The sequence below is a fragment of the Pleurodeles waltl genome, chromosome 6 (genome assembly GCF_031143425.1).
Source record: "Pleurodeles waltl isolate 20211129_DDA chromosome 6, aPleWal1.hap1.20221129, whole genome shotgun sequence".
Taxonomy (NCBI): Eukaryota; Metazoa; Chordata; class Amphibia; order Caudata; family Salamandridae; genus Pleurodeles; species Pleurodeles waltl.
In genome coordinates this window covers 1,216,576,300-1,216,597,962 of record NC_090445.1, presented here as the reverse complement: position 1 = coordinate 1,216,597,962, position 21,663 = coordinate 1,216,576,300, and the positions used below count along the sequence as shown (strand labels likewise).

At 48.7% G+C, this 21,663-nt stretch overlaps 1 protein-coding gene across 1 annotated transcript in view; it reads right to left on the bottom strand.

Annotated features, from left to right (window-relative positions):
• The window catches only part of HK1 (hexokinase 1), a 1,372,133-nt gene that overhangs the window by 1,089,522 nt on the left and 260,948 nt on the right, over positions 1–21,663 (bottom strand). The window lies entirely within an intron of this gene.

The window sequence follows — 21,663 nt, the reverse complement described above, 5'->3', positions numbered from 1 at the left end:
CCCACATTTGTTTGTTGATGACCTAGAACATCTACACAGTAATGTTTTGCAAATGTATGTGGTGTAGACCAAGTAGCATCTTTACATATGTCTGCCATTGGTATGTTGCCTAAGAATACCACTGAAGCTCCTTTTTTACTAGTAGAGTGTTCTATCCTGTGCTCTATGGTACCTGTAATGATGAAACTCTTTTGATTGGTGCCCATATCGAGCCTGTGTATCTTTGGATCTCAAGCTGACTCATGTTTTTTGGTTCCAGCCTTACTCTGCCAATCCTGGCTCTCATCATGTATTGCTGTGTCATTTGGGGTCATTGATTGACATCCTGGTCTTAACCTCATGTGGCATGGTTTGTTGTAGGAGAAATTGTATCTGGCATAGCATGATATGGTGGCCTAACAGTGATGCATCCATGGTGGTGTACTGTAGAATGGAAGTGTGAGCTACTGCAGCCAACCCGTGAGAGCTGTACATGTCCATGGCTGCTTGCGTAGGTCTGGCCCTGTGTGCAGATTTTATTTTTTTTCCAGCTCATGTGCTATATTGTTTGCATTATTGTGTTGGTCTTAGTTTTTTGTATTGTTTTAAAGATTTTCTTTCATTATATACACTTTCTGGAATTTTTACCACCTGCTTTTGACTTGAGGTATTTTAAGGAGGTATTTCCACTAGTTGTTAATGGCCGCTCTAACTTGTAATTGGGTGTTATTTACCACATGCTATATTTTTCACACGTGGTAAATATCACATGTTGTAAATAGCATATGTGGGTTTTAACTCGTGATCAGGCAATTTGTCATGTGGTATTTACCCTTGCATCCAGTAATTACCACAACGCAAAACTCCTAATCAGGGTCCCCAGTAGGCACTGCTGTACCCAGAGAGATGCCTGACAGAGTTTGCAATCCTTTATTTTGTGGAAGCTTCCACAGCGACATTCTTACAGCTGCATTGGTTTTCTTGCTCTCCTTTTCAGGAGGTAAAGCACCCACTGTCATCTGGGCAGCAGTTATTTTCCTTGGCTGTGTGGCCGACCAAGGAATGTGGTGGGAAATGCCAGTTAACACATAGTGGGTCACCAGTGACCTTAGACTCATCTCATCATGCAGGTCTATTTGGTGGCTGTCCCATGGGTCATAACCACTACCCAGAGGCATGGGATCTAGATACAGGTCCTGGGTGTCATACTGTTTGATCTGAGTATAAATGAAAGAGAAGATGGACTACTGAGGGGATAGTAATCGATGAGGTGATTGTGGTGGGGCAGTATGTAGGGAGAGTGGAGGTGGGAAGGGTATGGAGGATATTGTGCCACAGGGTTTCTAGCCTTCTCCCTGACCTTCTTAGGTGTGTAGAATATTCCTATGTCTGTGATGTCCCCTCCTCAAAGGTTAAATACATCTTCTGTACTGGAAATATCCATAGTGTTCCCAGCTCCTCAGCAGGTAGTGGGCGTGCAAGGATATTTTCTCTGGATGGATGAATGTATATCTTGCGTAGCCTAACATCAGGGACCTTGGGCTCACTCACTCTAATCTTATAATCAATAGCTTTTTTGGTATCAGCTGCAGGTGGGCTCTTCCAAACTGCTTTAGGCAGCAACTGTGCCTCAAAAGAGGGTAGGTCTTTCCATCAAAGCTGACTGGGAGTCATCTGGAGTCAGTACTTACTGCCTTTCCTGTGAGGTTCCCCTGGACTCAAATGCAGTTTTCATTGCACTATGCCCTGGACCGGAGGCTGGACCCAATGGTTTGTGTCTCTTCTTGTAAGACTCAGGGCTCAATGCCCAAATCCTTTGGGGGCAGTATTCTTCCTCCTAATGAGATAGCTTTTGAAGTTAAACACCAGAGGGCTGAACCCCTGGAATTGGTGGAGGAATGGATGAATTTGGGCCCTGAGTGGTCTTTGTCCTTGTCACTTACTTTGGGGCCGGATGACAGTCTCATCCTCAGTTGTGAAGCCTTCAGAAGATAAAGCCTCAGGACTTTCTTCTAGTTTGGCAGGTGAAACGTGCATTAGCCCTTCACCTTTCTCGAAGTTACGTACAAAGTCCTCAGGACCAATGGTGTCTGGCACATCACAGGTGTTGCGATGCTGCCTCCTATAATGTACCCGTGGATGTTACATTCGGCATGTGATGGTTTTCTTGTTGGTAAAGGCACAGTATGATTTCCTGTGATCGAGAAGGAGGCAGAGGATGTACACTAGATGGTGGCCCAAGTGGAAAAAACTAAAACGCTATATTCTCCATACCCACTCCCCAACAATGTCATTCTCACACAACATGGGTATAGGGAAATGCTTCCCTTGGCATGGTTATCCCCTAACCTTTTGCCTTTTGTTGATGCCAGCTGTGATTTAAAGTGTGCTGGGACCCTGCTACCCAGGCCCCAGCACAAGTGTTCTTTCCCTAAACTGTACCTTTGTCTCCACAATTGGCACAACCCTGGCACTCAGATAAGCCCCTTGTAACTGGTACCCATGGTACCAAGGGCCCTGATGCCAAGGCAGGTCTCTAAGGGCTGCAACATGTCTTATGCCACCCTGGGGACTCCTTACTCAGCACATGCACACTGCCTCACAGCTTGTGTGTGCTGGTGGGGAGAAAAAGACTAAGTCGACATGGCACTCCCCTCAGAGTGCCATGCTAACCTCACACTGCCTGTGGCATAGGTAAGTCACCCCCTAGCAGGCCTTACAGCCCTATGGCAGGGTGCACTATACCACGGGTGAGGGCATAGTTGCAAGAGCACTATGCCCCTACAGTGTCTAAGCTAAACTTTAGACATTGTAAGTGCAGGGTAACCATAAAGAGTATATGGTCTGGGAGTCTGTCAATTACGAACTTCACAGTTCCATAATGGCTACACTGAAATCCGGGAAGTTTGGTATCAAACTTCTCAGCACAATAAATGCACACTGATGCCAGTGTGGAATTTATTGCAAAATGCACACAGAGGGCATCTTAGAGATGCCCCCTGCATGCCAGTCCGACTCCTAGTGTTAGGCTGACCAGTTCCTGCCACAACCAGATGAGTTTCTGGCCACGTGGGGTGAGTGCATTTGTTACTCTGTGGCCAGGAAAAAAGACTGCACTGGGTGGAGGTGCTTCTCACCGCCCCCTGCAGGAACTGTAACACCTGGCGATAAGCCTCAAAGGCTCATGCCTGTTACACAGCTAGTGGGGATGCCCACCCCCCCCGGACACGGCCACCACGTTTGCCGGCAGGTCAGTAGGAGATAACAAGAAAAACAAGGAGGAGTCACCCACCAGTGAGGACAGCCCCTAAGGTGTCCTGAGCTTAGGTGACCCCTGCCTTAGGAAGTCCTTCATCTTGTTTTGGAGGATTCCCCCCCAATAGGATTAGGGATGTACCCCTCTCCCCACAGGAAGGAGGCACAATGAGGGTGTAGCCACCCTTCAGGGCAGTAGCTATTGGCTACTGCTCCCAGACCTAAACACACCCCTACATTCAGTATTTAGGGGTGAGCCTGAACCCAGGAAATCAGACTCCTGCAACTTACAACAACAAGAAGGACTGCTGACCTGAAATCCCCGCAGAGACGACAGAGACGACAACTGACTTGGCCCCAGCCCTACTGGCCTATTTGCCATTTTACCCCAAACTGTGTGTACTACTGTTTTAAATCAAAGTCCTATACTTACCTGTGTGAAGTTCCTTGCATTTTATGTACTTACCTCAAATTCGAATCTTGTGGGTCTAAAAATAAGTTATGAAAATATATTCTTCTATATAAAAACCTATTGGCCTGGAGTTAAGTCTTTGAGTGTGTGTTCCTCATTTATTCCCTGTGAGTGTACAACAAATGCTTAACACTACTCTCTGATAAGCCTACTGCTCGACCACACTACCACAAAATAGAGCATCATTATTATCTAATTATGCCACTATCAACCACTACGGGGAACCCTTGGACTCTGTGCACACTATCTCTCACTATCTCTCACTTAAAGATAGTATATACTGAGCCAACTTCCTACAAAGGGTTAACTCAACAGAAAAAAAAACCTTCTTGTGTATTGGACTTGTTCCTCTCTGCAGAATCACCCTCGCCCCAAGACTTTTTGCCTTCACCCCTCCTATTTGTTGAATTCATTTTTGTTGGCTTGAAGACTCCGTGCACTTGACCACTGCTCAGATTAACCACTTCGCTGCCAGGCCTTTTCCCCCTCCTGTGCCAGGCCTTTTTTTGCCTATTTGGGGCAGTTCGCGCTTAGGCCCGCATAACTTTTTGTCCACATAAGCTAACCAAGCCAAATTTGCGTCCTTTTTTTCCAACATCCTAGGGATTCTGGAGGTACCCAGACTTTGTGGGTTCCCCTGAAAGAGGCCAAGAAATTGGCCAAAATACAGGGAAAATTTTGTTTTTTTCAAAAAAATTGGAAAAAGTGGCTGCAGAAGAAGGCTTGTGGTTTTTCCCCTAAAAATGGCATCAACAAAGGGTTTGCGGTGCTAAACTCAGCAGCTTCCCAGCTTTCAGGAACAGGCAGACTTGAATCCGAAAACCCAATTTTTCAACACAATTTTGGCATTTTACTGGGGCATACCCCATTTGTGCAATTTTTTGTGCTTTCAGCCTCCTTCCAGTCAGTGACAGGAATGGTCATGAAACCAATGCTGGATCCCAGAAACCTAAACATTTCTGAAAAGTAGACAAAATTCTGAATTCAGCAAGGGGTCATTTGTGTAGATCCTACAAGGGTTTCCTACAGAAAATAACAGCTGAAAAAGAAAAATATTGAAATTGAGGTGAAAAAAACATCAATTTTTCTCTACTTTTTACTCTGTAACTTTTCCCTGCAATGTCAGATTATCGAAAGCAATATACCGTTACGTCTGCTGGACTCCTCTGGTTGCGGGGATATATAGGGTTTGTAGGTTCATCAAGAACCCGAGGAACCCAGAGCCAATAAATGAGCTGCACCCTGCAGTGCGTTTTCATTCTATACCGGGTATACAGTAATTCATTTGCTGAAATATAAGGAGTAAAAAATAGCTATCAAGAAAACCTTTGCATTTCCAAAAAGGGCACAAGATAAGGTGTTGAGGAGCAGTGGTTATTTGCACATCTCTGAATTCCGGGGTGACCATAGTAGCACGTGAATTACATGGAATTTCTCAAATAGATGTCTTTTTTACACACACCCCTATATTTGGAAGGAATAAATGTAGAGAAAGACAAGGGGCAATAACACTTGTTTTGCTATTCTATGTTCCCCCAAGTCTCCCGATAAAAATGATACCTCACTTGTTTGGGTAGGCCTAGCGCCCGCGACAGGATATGCCCCAAAACACAACGTGGACACATCACAGAAAACAGAGCTGTTTTTAGCAAAGTGACTACCTGTAGATTTTGGCCTCTAGCTCAGCCGCCACCTAGGGAAACCTACCAAACCTGTGCATTTCTGAAAACTAGAGACCTAGGGGAATCCAAGGAGGGGTGACTTGTGTGGCTCGGACCAGGTTCTGTTACCCAGAATCCTTTGCAAACCTCAAAATTTGGCTAAAAAAACACATGTTCCTCACATTTCTGTGGCAGAAAGTTCTGGAATCTGAGAGGAGCAACAAATTTCCTTCCACCCAGCATTCCCCCACGTCTCCCGATAAAAATGATACCTCACTTGTGTGGGTAGGCCTAGCGCCCGCGACAGGATATGCCCCAAAACACAACCTGGACACATCACAGAAAACAGAGCTGTTTTTAGCAAAGTGACTACCTGTAGATTTTGGCCTCTAGCTCAGCCGCCACCTAGGGAAACCTACCAAACCTGTGCATTTCTGAAAACTAGAGACCTAGGGGAATCCAAGGAGGGATGACTTGTGTGGCTCGGACCAGGTTCGGTTACCCAGAATCCTTTGCAAACCTCAAAATTTGGCTAAAAAAACACATGTTCCTCACATTTCTGTGGCAGAAAGTTCTGGAATCTGAGAGGAGCCACAAATTTCCTTCCACCTAGCGTTCCCCCACGTCTCCCGATAAAAATGATACCTCACTTGTGTGGGTAGGCCTAGCGCCCGCGACAGGATATGCCCCAAAACACAACGTGGACATATCACAGAAAACAGAGCTGTTTTTAGCAAAGTGACTACCTGTAGATTTTGGCCTCTAGCTCAGCCGGCACCTAGGGAAACCTACCAAACCTGTGCATTTCTGAAAACTAGAGACCTAGGGGAATCCAAGGAGGGGTGACTTGCGGGGCTCGGACCAGGTTCTGTTACCCAGAATCCTTTGCAAACCTCAAAATTTGGCTAAAAAAACACATGTCCCTCACATTTCTGTGGCAGAAAGTTCTGGAATCTGAGAGAAGCTACAAATTTCCTTCCACCCAGCGTTCCCCCAAGTCTCCCGATAAAAATGATACCTCACTTGCGTGGGTAGGCCTAGCGCCGGCGACAGGAAACACCCCAAAGCGCAACGTGGACACATCCTAAATTTTGGAAAAAAACAGAGGTGTTTTTTGCGAAGTGCCTACCTGTAGATTTTGGCCTCTAGCTCAGCCGGCACCTAGGGAAAGCTACCAAACCTGTGCATTTCTGAAAACTAGAGACCTAGGGGAATCCAAGGAGGGGTGACTTGCGGGGCTCGGACTAGGTTCTGTTACCCAGAATCCTTTGCAAACCTCAAAATTTGGCTAAAAATACACATGTTACTCACATTTCTGTGGCAGAAAGTTCTGGAATCTGAGAGGAGCTACAAATTTCCTTCCACCCAGCGTTCCCCCAAGTCTCCCGATAAAAATGATACCTCACTTGCGTGGGTAGGCCTAGCGCCGGCGACAGGAAACACCCCAAAGCGCAACGTGGACACATCCTAAATTTTGGAAAAAAACAGAGGTGTTTTTTGCGAAGTGCCTACCTGTAGATTTTGGCCTCTAGCTCAGCCGGCACCTAGGGAAACCTACCAAACCTGTGCATTTCTAAAAACTAGAGACCTAGGGGAATCCAAGGAGGGGTGACTTGCGGGGCTCGGACCAGGTTCTGTTACCCAGAATCCTTTGCAAACCTCAAAATTTGGCTAAAAATACACATGTTACTCACATTTCTGTGGCAGAAAGTTCTGGAATCTGAGAGGAGCCACGAATTTCCTTCTACCCAGCATTCCCCCAAGTCTCCCGATAAAAATGATACATCACTTGTGTGGGTAGGACTAGCGCCCACGAAAGGAAAGGGCCCAAAACACAACGTGGACACATCACATTTTTTTATAAAAAGCAGTGCCTACCTGTGGATTTTGGCCTGTAGCTCAGCCGACACCGGAGGAAACCTAGCAAACCAGTGCATTTTTGAAAACTAGAAACCCAGGGGAATCCAAGATGGGGTGACTTGCGGGGCTCTGACCAGATTATGTTACCCAGAATCCTTTGCAAACATCAAAATTTGGCCCAAAAAACACTTTTTCCTCTCATTTCGGTGACAGAAAGTTCTGGAATCTGAGAGGAGCCACAAATTTCCTTCCACCCAGCGTTCCCCTAAGTCTCTCGATAAAAATGGTACATCACTTCTGTGGGTAGGCCTAGCGCCCACAAAAGGAAATGGCCCAAAACACAACGTGGACACAACATATTTTTTCACAGAAAACAGAGGTGTTTTTTGCAAGGTGCCTACCTGTGGTGTTTGGCCTGTAGCTCAGCCGGCCCCAGGGGGGGGGGGCAGAAATGCCCTAAAATAAATTTGCCCCCCCAACCCCCACCCTCCCCGCCGGGAGCGACCCTTGCCTACGGGGTCGCTCCCCCTGCGTGACATTGGCACCAAAAAACAAATCCCCGGTGCCTAGTGGTTTCTGCCCCCTTGGGGGCAGGTTGACCTAAACTCAGCCAATCTGCCCCCAAGGGGGGCAGAAATGGCCTAAATACAATTTGTCCCCCAGGGGAGCGACTTTTGCCTGATGGGTCGCTCCCCATCTCTAAAAAAAAAAAAACAAAGAAAAAAAAGAAAAATTCCCCTGGCGCCTAGAGGTTTCTGCCCCCCCCCGGGGGCAGATCGGCCTAATAATAGGCCGATCTGCCCCCCGGGGGGGCAGAAATGGCCTAAAATAAATTTGCCCCCCCAACCCCCACCCTCCCCCGCCGGGAGCGACCCTTGCCTACGGGGTCGCTCCCCCTGCGTGACATTGGCACCAAAAAACAAATCCCCGGTGCCTAGTGGTTTCTGCCCCCTTGGGGGCAGGTTGACCTAAACTCAGCCAATCTGCCCCCAAGGGGGGCAGAAATGGCCTAAATACAATTTGTCCCCCAGGGGAGCGACTTTTGCCTGATGGGTCGCTCCCCATCTCTAAAAAAAAAAAAAACAAAGAAAAAAAAGAAAAATTCCCCTGGCGCCTAGAGGTTTCTGCCCCCCCCCCCCGGGGGCAGATCGGCCTAATAATAGGCCGATCTGCCCCCCGGGGGGGCAGAAATGGCCTAAAATAAATTTGCCCCCCCAACACCCACCCCCCCCCCGGGAGCGACCCTTGCCTACGGGGTCGCTCCCCCTGCGTCACATTGGCGCCAAAAAACAAATCCCCGGTGCCTAGTGGTTTCTGCCCCCTTGGGGGCAGATTGACCTAAAATTGGCCAATCTGCCCCCAGGGGGGCAGAAATGGTCTAAATACAATTTGCCCCCCCAGGGGAGCGACCCTTGCCTGATGGGTCGCTCCCCATCTCTAAAAAAAGAAACAACAAAAAAAAAAACACACAAAAAAAAAATTGCCCTGGCGCCTAGAGTGTTCTGCCCCCCCCCGGGGGCAGTTCGGCCTAATAATAGGCCGATCTGTCCCTCGGGGGGGCAGAAATGGCCTAAAATAAATTTGCCCCCCCAACCCCCACCCCCCCCCCCCGGAGCGACCCTTGCCTACGGGGTCGCTCCCCCTGCGTGACATTGGTGCCAAAAAACAAATCCCCGGTGCCTAGTGGTTTCTGCCTCCTTGGGGGCAGATTGACCTAAAATTGGCCAATCTGCCCCCAGGGGGGCAGAAATGGTCTAAATACAATTTGCCCCCCCAGGGGAGCGACCCTTGCCTGATGGGTCGCTCCCCATCTCTAAAAAAAGAAACAACAAAAAAAAAAAACACAAAAAAAAAAATTGCCCTGGCGCCTAGAGTGTTCTGCCCCCCCCCCCCCGGGGGGCAGTTCGGCCTAATAATAGGCCGATCTGTCCCCCGGGGGGGCAGAAATGGCCTAAAATAAATTTGCCCCCTCAACCCCCACCCCTCCCCCGGGAGCGACCCTTGCCTACGGGGTCGCTCCCCCTGCGTGACATTGGCGCCAAAAAACAAATCCCCGGTGCCTAGTGGTTTCTGCCCCCTTGGGGGCAGATTGACCTTAAATTGGCCAATCTGCCCCCAGGGGGGCAGAAATGGTCTAAATACAATTTGCCCCCCCAGGGGAGCGACCCTTGCCTGATGGGTCGCTCCCCATCTCTAAAAAAAGAAACAACAAAAAAAAAACACACAAAAAAAAAATTGCCCTGGCGCCTAGAGTGTTCTGCCCCCCCCCGGGGGCAGTTCGGCCTAATAATAGGCCGATCTGTCCCCCGGGGGGGCAGAAATGGCCTAAAATAAATTTGCCCCCCCAACCCCCACCCCCCGCCCCCCGGGAGCGACCCTTGCCTACGGGGTCGCTCCCCCTGCGTGACATTGGCGCCAAAAAACAAATCCCCGGTGCCTAGTGGTTTCTGCCCCCTTGGGGGCAGATTGACCTAAAATCGGCCAATCTGCCCCCAGGGGGGCAGAAATGGTCTAAATACAATTTGCCCCCCAGGGGAGCGACCCTTGCCTGATGGGTCGCTCCCCATCTCTAAAAAAAAGAAAGAACAAAAAAAAAACACAAAAAAAAAAATTGCCCTGGCGCCTAGAGGTTTCTTCCCCCCCTGGGGGCAGATCGGCCTAATAATAGGCCGATCTGCCCCCAGGGGGGGCAGAAATGGCCTAAAATAAATTGCCCTCCCCCCCAGGGAGCGACCCTTGCCTAAGGGGTCGCTCCCTTTGCGTGAAATTCACGCAAAGAAAAAACTCCCTGGTGTCTAGTGGTTTCTACCCCCCTTGGGGGCAGATTGGCCTCATCAAAATAGGCCAATCTGCCCCCAAGGGAGGCAGAAATGGCCAAAATATAATTTTCCCCCAAGGGGAGCGACCCTTGCCTAAGGGGTCGCTCCCCACCAAAAAAAAAAAAAAATGAAACAAAAAAAAAAAAAAAAGGTCCCTGGTGCCTAGAGGTTTCTGCCCCCCCTGGGGGCAGATCGGCCTAATAGTAGGCCGATCTGCCCCCAGGGGGGGCAGAAAAGGCCTTCCCGAAAATATGCCCCCCCTGGGAGCGACCCTTGCCCAAGGGGTCGCTCCCTTTTGTCAATAACAATAATAAAAATAAAAAAAAACCTGGTGTCTAGTGGTTTCTACCCCCCTTGGGGGCAGATTGGCCTCATCAAAATAGGCCAATCTGCCCCCAAGGGGGGCAGAAATGGCCAAAATATAATTTTCCCCCAAGGGGAGCGACCCTTGCCTAAGGGGTCGCTCCCCACCTCAATAAAAAAAAATGAACCAAAAAAAAAAAAAAAAAAAAAAAATGGTCCCTGGTGCCTAGAGGTTTCTGCCCCCCCTGGGGCCTAGTAAGGCCGATCTGCCCCCAGGGGGGGCAGAAAAGGCCTTTTCAAAAAAATGCCCCCCCTGGGAGCGACCCTTGCCCAAGGGGTCGCTCCCTTTTGTCAATTTCAATGAAGAAAAAAAAAAATCCCTGGTGTCTAGTGGGGTTTCAAAAGCCGGATTGCAAGCAATCCGGCTTTTGAAACCCTCGGAGGGACTTCAAAGGGAAGGAAATACTTTTCCTTCCCTTTGAAGCCCCTCCGGGCCTCCCAAGTGATTGAAAAAGAAATGCTTTTGCATTTCTTTTTCAATCGCGCTGGAAGCAGAGCTTCCAGAGCGACTAGGGAGGCCCCTGTGACAAATCAGCGCGCGCTCACGCGCTGACGTCACAGGGGGGGGGGGGTGGGGGGGGTCGGGGGTGGAAGGGGAAGGGATTCCCCGGTCAGCCCTGACCTGGGGGGGTGGGGGGACGTAATGGTTACGTCCATGGCGCCACACGGGCGCTGCCATGGACGTAACCATTACGTCCGTGGCGGGGAAGGGGTTAAAATGCTTGGGGGTGTGGCTTGGCCGTCCTGCTAAAGGCCACCACTTGGTATGGCTCTGCCAGGAGGGAGCACTAATCCGCCAGGAATCTACAAGGGTCGTCCACCCGGGGCGTCTCATTGGCCGGCATCTCGGGGCCAGGCTCCTGCGATGCTGCACATCTTGGCAACGGGCCTGCTTGGAACGGAAAGGAGCCCAGGGTGGACCACGCGGCTAGCGGCGGGGACTTGCGGCCTGCAGAAGACCCGAGTAAAGGGCTGGATCCGGCATGGGCCGGCGGCGGTGAGAAGCAGGACGGAGGCTACGGCCTGCCCCTCCCGCCCTCTGAGTGCCAGCAACGGAGGTCCTGTGTAGGCGGGAAAGAATCGGGACGCTACGGAGGAGCCTGCTCCAGGAGGATGGTGACGAGGATTGCAGTGAAGGCCCTGGCCGTTGGAGGTGTGGCGACTGGAAATTCGGCGCGGCTGGGGAGCGATCCGGCCGCTGAGGCGACCAGTGCTTGGTGGTTGGAGGATGTGGCTGGGCCTGTTGGCCAGAGTAAGTGGAGAGCCACGCACAAACCTAGTGAGCTTCCCTGGGGGGTGTGATGCTCCTATTGACCCTCTTGGTGCTGCTATAATGGAACGGAGACCTCGATGGCCTGGGATAAGAGGCAACATTTGATGGGGGGCTGGCAGACGAGGGCAGTGCTGGGGACCCAGCGCCCTGACTTGTGTCTTGGCGATCCTTGAGGTGGACGAACATCTGGTTGCGTGGCCTGTAGGGCCTGTGGCTGGTGGCCTTTTGGTCAGGAGGTGCGTGGTCTGGAAATTCATTTCAGCCTGAGGGGGGATTGTGGCTGGACTGCGTTTCTGCGCACCTTGTTTGCGCAGTGGGGCAATCCCACTAGGGGCTTCACCTGGTCGCGATGCGAAAGTCGGACCTGAAACAGGCGAGGTTGACCTTTGAGGACAAGAAAAGAGGTAGCCAGGCTGGGCGACTGTTGGAGGAGCCGCCCCCAGAGGATGATATTCAGCTGCCATCTGTCAAAGATATGTTCCTGGACCTAAAAAACAGCCTGGCGGCTATAGACACTAAGCTGGACCACTTGACTGATCACATGGACCTCATGAAGGACAGAGTGGACGATCATGAAACTCGTTTGGAGCAGGCGGAAGCTAGAATTTCAGATCTGGAAGATGAACGCAGCCGGGAAGATGAAAGAATGCTTCAAATGGAAAAGGTGCTGGAAGTCATCCGGAACAAGAATGAGGACCTTGAAGCCAGATCCAGAAGCAACAACATACGCATCCTAGGCCGCCCAGAATCGACCGCCATGAGGTGCATGGAGGACAATATAGAGGAGATGCTCAAGTCGATCTTTCCTGGCAAGCTCTCCCCGGTTTGGGTGGAGGAGCGAGCTAACAGGTAGCTAGGCCTGAAGCCACCACCTGGGTCCCAGGCGAGGCCCAATTACAGAGACAGAGACATGGTCTTGCGTTTGGCTATCGACCCCCACCCACTCATCTATGACAATAATGAACTCAGCCTTTTCCCAAATAACACCCCCGGGTGCAGACGGCACGCGTGCATCTCTCCCGATCAAGCGTACCTTGAGCCATACGGAGGCAAAATTTTCCCTCATATACCCGGCTAAGCTGCGTGTTTAGCACAACGGCAAACTACATTTTTTCTTGGACCCAAAGCTTGTTGCAAGATTCACCAAAGGCATTCCTAAGAGGTCGGCCCCTGCATCCTCGCAGGTACAGGAGGATGCAGTGAATCACTTAAGCAATAATGACAGAAACCATACCTACAGGGGGTGCAGTTATGTGTTTGGATGGCGTCCCGAGAACTTGTGTGTCTGCAGATGATTGACCCCTGGGAGTTTCCTGACCCGCAGTGAATTGGACTTCTTGATGGCTCTTGCCCACCCAACCAAGCCGGGTGGGAAGACTGTTGGCGAGTCAGCGCCCCAGCGGATGAGTCCTAATAATTTACTCATGGTTTTGAGTTGGGATATGTTTATGGGTTTCGGGGGTGGGGCTGCAGGGCCCAATTGGGGGTTCTGGGGGGAGGGGGGGTACATGTACCGAGTGTTGCTCGAGTTGGTGATTTGGTTTGTTTCTCTTTCCCCTTTGACATTCCCCCTCCGCAGCTTGTGACTTTAAGTGTAGTGGGAGGGGTCTCGGAGCTGTTCTGTAGATTAATGCAATGGCTCATATAAATGCTACATAGGTAAGATGCCTGACATGGAATGTTCGTGGGCTGAATGATGGGCATAAAATGTGACTGCTGTCCGCCTATATGCAGCGTCATGTGGTTGATGTTTGTATGCTGAAGGAGACCCATCTAACTGAGTCCACGAAGTCCAGGGTTAGAGCTGGCTGGATTGGAGAGTGTTATATAGCTGTGTATTCGAATTACACCCGTTTGGGGGGGAGGGTTGTTATACTGCTCAGAAAGGGATTGCAATGGCACATTGAAAAAGTGCTTACGGACTTGCATGTTCGCTATGTTATGATGCACGGAACATTACAGGATAGGCCGTTCCATCTGGTGTCTGTTTATGGCCCCAATGCTGACAATCCCAAATTTTTTTGGGAAGTGTGGTGCTTGATTAACTCCTTGGGCACTGGGTCTGTGCTCTGGGGAGGGGATTTTAATGTGGAGCTAGACTTTGAGGCTGATCGAGAGAGCCAAGCCAGGCCGCAGCATGTGGCGGCTACAAGGGCTTTGTCTTTGGTTATGGATGAGGGCGCTCTGGTGGACCTGTTGAGGGCCAGTCATGGTGCGCAGAGGGAAGAGAAGGCACATGCGTTAACTCTGTGCATAACAGCTGGTCCTGCATTGATAGATGGTTCGGTACCAGAGATGTAGAGCCCTGGACGGAATCAATTAATCATATGCCCCGTACTCTGTCTGACCATTCGCCAGTTAAGTTGGAATTGGTGCCCCTCGCCACTCATTCTCGTGGAGGTTGCCATAAGGGGTGTTAAAAGATCAGGCCTTCAGGAAGGAGGTACGTGTAGCTATAGTGGAATATTTCTCTATCAATCAGGGGACGGTGTCCTCCGCGGGCACTTTGTGGGAGGCCTTCAAGGTCGTGGTACGGGGGATCTGTCTTGACAAACATCATGGAGCGCTGAGAGTGTTAAGACGCGAATTGGCGATCCTGGAGGCATGCCACTGTTTGCTGGCCTGGAGAAACGACTGGCTACCGATTGGTCCAGTGGTCTCCTGGCTGAAATAAGAGAAACGCTGTTGCAATGTGAGGAGGCGGCACTTTGGGAGGTCTGTTTCTTGGGGAAAGATGCTAAGGCGCAAAGATATGGGGAGGGCGAAACGGCTGGTAAGACGCTGGCTGCAATGCTTCCTAGGCCATGGGCTGGGATTTATATTGTAGAGTTGACTGACCTGGGAAGAGGGCGTAATACCAGAACTGAGGAAGTAAGACGTATCTTGACTGACTTTTATTCTGATTTGTATGCCGAGGAGGCGAGACCGGACTTCATACGGAGTACTTTGAGGACATCATCCTACTTTAGCTTGAGAACTTGCATAGGCAGTTTCTAGATGCTCCTTTTTCAGTGGAAGATGTAATCCAGGCTATATGTAGCTAGCCGAGCGACAGAGCCCGGGCTGGATGGCCTGTCACTGGCTTTCTATAAGGAATATGCAGATATTTTGGTGCTGCACCTCGTTGAGGTATATGCGGAGGCACTTGAATGCGGAATTCTTCCCGTCTCACTGCGGGAGGCACTCATTGTGACCATTTTGAAACCCGGAAAGGACCCATGTAGATGTGACTTGTATAGGCCACTCTCGTTAATTAATATAGACAACAAAATCCGTGCAAAACTAATAGCGTCCCGGTTGCAGCCCTTGTTCTTTTCTTTGGCCCTCCCGGATCAGTCCAGCTTTGTGCCTGGCCACTCGACTTTGTATAATCTACGCATCTTTTTTGCAGTATCTTGAATGGTCGGTCCTGAGAAGCGCGCGGCGGCAGTGTTCCTGGATGCCACTAAGGCCTTTGATTCCCTTGCATGGTTTGTTTGGCCTGTTGGCCAGAGTGGGGCTGACTCCTAGGTTCATTCAATTAATTTGACTGTTATACACGAAACCGACTGTCAGATTGAGAATCAACATGATGCTGTCAGATCCCTTACTGATTGGTAGGGGAACCCGACAAGTGTGCCCCCTCTCGTCGCTGCTTTTTGTGGTGGCGATGGAACAGCTTGCGGCATGTTTGAGACAACCCCATAATCACAGGGGTTTGGGGTTCAGACAGTGTCCAATATTGGTATCTAAGTATGCGGATGATGTTGCGCTTTATGTCCGTGACCCGCGGCTACATCTTTTTATGCTGATTGATAAGATAGTTCGGTTTGGTCAGATTTTAAGCATCACGATTAACTGGTCGAAGTTGGTGGTGCTTCCCTTGTCGGTTGCAACAACGCAGTGTCAAGCAAGATATCCCCTTGGCTGGGCGGATGGGCCAGTGCAGTATTTGGGAATTTGGCTCAGTAGAGAGGTTGACTAGCTATGGTTGGCCAATTATGGCAAGGCCATTATGTAGCTGGAAAACATGGTAGCGCTCTGGCGCTCACTGCCACTCTCGCTGACTGGTCGCATAGCAATCGCAAAGATGGTGATTCTGCCCAAATTCTTCTATCTATTTGTTAATATACCACTTGTCCTCACAACCAGTTTCTTGAAGAGACTTAAGTCCTCACTTGTGGCTCTCGCTGGGAGATGGGTGGGCAACACAGAATCTCATGGGAGACTCTGACCCTCCCATTTCAGCGGGGTGGGCTGGCGGCCCTGGATCTGGAACTTTACTATCATTGTGCACAGGCTCACTTTGCACACTTTTGGCTGCACACAATACAATACTTACCGCACCTGGCCCCCCGAGTACAATTCGGTCTGGCCTGATAGGTTGTCTCAGGTGATTGGTGGACCACCCAAGCCTAGGTCGTGTGGGGTGGACACGGTGGCATGCACGGTGCGGGCCCGGAAGGCGTTGTTGAGGCATACTGGGGTGCAGGAGCCCTTTGCGCCTTCAATGCCAGTGCGGGATGTTACGGGATTGCCGATGTCAGAGGACGGTCAATTTTGCAAGTGCCTCTGCGAGACAAAAATGACTACCCTGGGGTCTTGGTTTCCGAGGGGAATGTTTGTCTCCTCGGAGACCGCGCTAGGTGATGCACATGATGCCACCTTATACTGGCTATTCTTTGTCAGGGTGAGGGCTATGATGCGGGTGCGTTACCCCAGCTTCCCTGCGATGCCTCTGGTGTGTCAAGCGCTAGGGCAAATGTATAAAGTGTTGTTCCCGCATAGGCTCATTACAGGATCATATGTTTGCATGCAGACCTCTGTAGCCCCTGTCGGGTCTAAGGCTAGGCTATATTGGGAGGCGGATATAGGTGAGACCCTTTCAGATGAGGAGTGGTGGTACTGTTGGGCGCAGTGGCAGGAGCTCTCCCGCAATTACAGACTGCGACTTATTCATTTTAACCTTTTGCATTGTCTATAGTATACTACTAGCAGACTAAGAAGAATGGATTTTAGAGCTGAAGCTAGTTGTGCGCGGTGTCTGGCACCTGAGGCGGACTTCCTGCACCTTGCCTGGGAATGTGGGGCGCTGCAGGGCTACTGGTCAGAGGTGATGCAGGCGATTGACAAGATGGTTGGATTTGCGGTGCCACGCACCTCTAAGACTGCTCTCCTGGGAAATGTAGCGGAGATTCCGTCGGACTGCTGGAAACTAGTGGGGCTGTTGCTACTGTTGGCTAAGCGTAGGGTGGCGCCGTGCTGGGGGAGGAAAAGGATACCCCGATGCAATGCGGGGTTGAAGGACGCTGCGTACTGTCAGGAACAACTAATGCTGTATTGGGAGCTAATGCTTGAGAATTCCCAACCGCGCGATATATGGGCCCCCCTACGATCTTTTCTTGAGTCCCGAGCATGAGGTGTCAGGGTGCAGTTAAATGCCAGCATTGGATTTATAATACTCACCCCCCCCTCCCGAGATGATGTGAGATTGCTCCTCCCTAACTGGGAGAAATGATAGGTGCATGAACCTCCCCCTTTTATCCCCCCTTCCTTTTTTCTCCCTTTCCTTATGTTCTGTTTTTGACTTTTAGTTGTTCACTATAATAGCCGTTATACGTATCACTGAGCTGAGTTCTCACATTGATTGATCTGCTGATATGACTGCCTGTATGGTTCAGATATGAGACTCGTTAATTTTCTATGTCAATGATGCTCTGTTACGTCTTGTTGGGCTATAATTTATCTGGTTGTATTTACTAATAAATGCAATAAATAAAATAAAAAAATAAAATTTAAAAAAAGATAAAAATGCTTATGCTCTCTCCCTAAAACATTCTAAAATTACCTTACACTGGATTGATGCATTTAATTTGCTTGTAACTCCCTCGTATATGATACCACCGGTACCCAGGGGCTGTAAATAAAGTGCTACTTGTGAACAGCAGCTTTCATTGTGCCACCCATTAAAAGTAGCCTCTTAAATCATGTTTCATGCCTGATTTTGGAGTCTGTAGTGCCATGTTAATCTGCCAATTAAATCTGGCAAATAAAATCCTTTCCTTTTAATATATATAAGTCAACCCTAAAGTAGGCCCTAAAAAGCCCTTAGGGCAGGGTGCATTGTATTTGAAAATGTAATTTGGGGTTTTAGATGTCCTAGTTGTGAAAAACTCCTAAATTATTTTTTTAACTCCTATAAGGAGTAACTGGATTACCTCTTTAAATTTTAAAAAGTGCTAACTTTTGATTGGGAGCAGACAGAAATATCATGTTTGGAGTCAAATGAATTGTGATTTAAAATCTTCTTTAATGGTAATATGAAATTTTTAATTACAATTTTGAAAATGGCACTTTTAGAAAGTTGCCATTTTCCTGCCCTAAACTTTTTGATAGCTTCTAGGACTTTTGAGTTGCCTCGGCCTGTTAATTGCTCCCCCATTAGGAATGTGCACTGGGACCAGCCAGTGAACAATAGGACCTTGATGTAGCTGGTAGAGTGCCATCCTGCCAGGATGGAAGGAGTGGAGCGGTTTGTTGACCCACTTACATGTCAAAGGGCTATCTCCAGCACACTCAACAAAAGAACTTGACACTACCATTTTATCACCCTAGACAGGGGGTCTCCAACAGGTCGCAAGCTGCCATTGGATAGCTCACAGATGATAAGTGCCTGTCAGCAGGCTTTAGCATAGACAGCTTCCCACTTGATAAGGCATGTGTTCAAAACACTGAACAGGTTTCTGTGAGTGCTAAAAAGCTGACAGTGCAGGATGATGCAGTCCAGCCTCTTATGAAAAACTCTTTATTTACTTCTTTTTCACCTTTGTTACTTCCAGCTCCTTCTTTCTCTTTCTTTTTTCCTTGCTTTCATGTCTTTCTCTCCTTTCTTAACTTCTTTTATCCCCTATTACTTTCTCTTTCTTCATATCCTATTATACTACTTCTATCTTTACTACTTTTTCTTTCCTCATTCATTGTTGTACACACTTTTTTAATTTCTTTATTTCTTTCTTGTTGTCTTTATTTTACTCTTGCTCTTTTCCTCAATAAATGTTTATCTTGCTTCTCACTTCTTTATCTACTTTTCTTACTTGCCTTAATTTTCCCCTTGTTTCTCTTTTGCATTCCTTCCCTCTTTAATTCTCTTTATTTGCTTCTTTCACCTTCTCTCTAATTCTTCAACTTTCTTTCTCTCCTTCTTTCCTTCAATAGTTTTTAATTTGTTTTTTTATTCTTTCTTTTTTTTTTTATTTAAGTTATTGAATTCCATTAAAGGTCAAAACAGTAAAGGCTGTGTCATGAATTCATTAAAGGTAAAGTACTCTTGCTTGTCCCAGGCCCCCACACCCACATAAACAGACATTTCTACCCTGCACACCCACATAAAACAGAAAGATGACACTTATTGCAAGTTGGAGCAAGCAGCACCATGAGATGAGTCAGATCCATCCAGGGGTGGAAACTGCATGTTGTTCCCGCAAGTTAATAGATCAATATCTAAACAGTGCCCCCATCTCACCCAGGAGTCTCAACCTGAATGGTGCCAGCAGGCCCATCCGGAGAAGACGTTTGGGTGGTGTGCAACAACAAGTATGTCCATAGTGGATCCCAAATGCCACGGGCCTAGACGAGGGCGGCAACAATTGAGCACACAACCCCAACTGTTCATTGCAGTAAATGAGATCTGTGAGCCATTCCTTGAATTTCAGCATCCTCCCACCCCTTAGTGGCAGGCCACCAATCTCTTAGCTAAAAACAGAGCCAGTGCCACATAGTTACGATAGCTAGTATCCAGCGCATGTCCATGTACTAAAGGTGCCAAGAGATGGGTCGGTTATGCTGCTTGATCTACCATAGCAGAGATTACAGCGCCCACCTCACACCAGAAAGGCAGGCAACAATCCACAAGACCAAGCCAAATAGAGGACATCCGCTCTAGCAATCCTGAATCTGGCACATGTATCATCTGGTCTAGGTCTGTATCAATGCAGCCAGGCTGGGAGTATAGTATACGCTGTGGAGGAATTTATAAAGAATAATGGGGAGGCTGCTACTAGGCGCTACCTGCCCCTTTTGTGCACAACAATAGTGCCATTGCCCATCTTTGAGGGCGACACCAAGGTCTTTCTCCCATTGAGACAGTGCCTGGCCTTGAGAACCAGGAAACTCAGCTTGCACAGTGCGAAAGAGTAAGGATACCAGGTGCTTGTAGTACTGGATTGGCATGGTGTGTAGCATGTGAAAGGTGGGAGGTTCAGCGAGGAATTCTTGTGTTGCTGTCTTAAAGTTATATCTCAAACTCATATATGTGAAGAACTCTAGCGTGGAAGCGGCCGCTGCACCGCCCACGAATTCAGCCTGAGAGATGGCGACACCTTCTCGATACAGGTCTCCCAATGTTTAAAGCCTTGCCTTTTGAGCTGAAGCCTGCATAGGGACTCATGAGTGACTGACAGTGAGAGATGTTAAGAGAATGGAATCAAGGAGGAACATAAGATTGTCTTATCCATTTTATGACATAATCTTTGACATGCATTTAAGGTGAAGGCCACCATGGAGTCAGCAATAGGAGGAGTGCCTGAGAAGGTGCCCATGAATGAAGACAGAGGGATCACAGCCATGCACCCCTGTTCCACCACTAGGTGGGGAAGAAATGGAGTAGGTCAGTACCAGTTGATAGTGTGATGAGCCTGATCGCATAAGTAGTATATCTCCATATCAGGAGCTTCAACCCCCCCACTCCCCGTCCTCACCCCTTGGAGAAAGGTAAAGTCAGAATACCCCACTGTAAGCGTAGTGGCACTTACCCACCCATGCCAACGGTATCAGCTATGTTTTAAGCGCTTGAAAGAATGAGCGATTCAGTGAAAGAGGTATGTTTGAAAAAAGGTGTAAGAATTTGAGAAGTGTCAGCAATTTCATTAGGTCAACACAGCCTACTAGGGACAATGGCAGAAAAATCCAGCGAGTGATGCGAGCGGTGAGTGTAGAAAGTGCTAGGCCATATATTGTATTACTTCCTCTCTACCTCAAGAGATCACTACACACAAATATTTAAGGCCTGCATGACACCACTTGAAATGTAAAGTCCGGAAGAAAGGGTTTAGTGGCCTGCGTAAGAGAAAAAAACTGCAACTTATCCCACTGCATCTGGATGCCCAATAGTCCCATGATCCGGACAAATTCCCGGAGGACATCATTCAGGCTGAGATGTGGATCCCGCAGGAAGAGGTTTATGTTGTCTGCATATACAGAAATCAAGAGATGACAAAAAGGGTAGCGCAATGCATACCTTGGAAGATGTTGCAGCTTGGTAGAAAGGGGCTCCTCCGCCATGGCAAATACTTGAGGTGACAATGGGCAGCACTGTTGCATGCCTAGCGTTATTGCAAAGGGAGAGGATGTTGCTTCATTAACCCAAACCCTAGCAATCGGATTGTAATGAAGGAGTGCAATTCAGGACAGAAAAGAGTGAGGAAGGCCCATCTGACACAGAACTACTATTAAGAAGTTCCACTCAATGGAGCCAAAGGCCTTAGTAGCATCTAAAAAGCCTGCCAGCGAGGCCAAGTCAAGGTCAATATCCTGCAGAACTGCAAACAGCATTCCCAAATTGTAGGAAGTAAAATGATCCAAGATAAAGCCTGGTTGATCTGGGCGGACTAGGAACATCATGAGGGGGGATAAGCTATTAGCAAGTGCTTTGGCTAAGATCTTAACATCACAATTAATAAGTGATGGAAGCCTGTAGGGCTCTCAACGGTCGGGGGATTTGCCCGGCTTGAGCAATGTGATAATCAGGGCCTCGGGCACAGAAAGGGGTTGTTGGCCATTCTGCTTAGACTGATGAAAGACAAAAACCAGAGCCAGGCGTTCAACATATGCCTTTTAAAAATCCACAGGTAGACCATCGGGCCAAGCTGACTTACTATATTGTAATTGCTGTATCCCTTCCTTTATTACATCAACAGTGAAGTCTTGAGCTAGGAAAGTTCTTTG